Raw genomic sequence first — 312 nt, forward strand, 5'->3', positions numbered from 1 at the left:
GTCTTTTTTAATAAAGTAGAGTGGAGCACACACAGCACAACTGTTTCATGGCTTAATAGGTCAGCTATGACGAAAAATGGGTGAAGCTCTCCCTCTCAGAGCCACTCTAACAAGTATTTTTTTTTTTTTTTCAGCTATTAGCAGTTCCTGTTTGTGGTGTGCTGACTGATCACTTTGATACCACGGATACTTAAAACGTGATGATTCTCAGGCAAGTTCTTATGTTCTAAAGAATGCCCTTTTTTCCAGCCACATTATTGGATATTCACTTGAAGAGAGCGTTTCCCACTGAACTTAGCATGTCTGTGTGGT

This window comes from Acanthopagrus latus, chromosome 15 (genome assembly GCF_904848185.1).
Source record: "Acanthopagrus latus isolate v.2019 chromosome 15, fAcaLat1.1, whole genome shotgun sequence".
NCBI lineage: Eukaryota > Metazoa > Chordata > Actinopteri > Spariformes > Sparidae > Acanthopagrus > Acanthopagrus latus.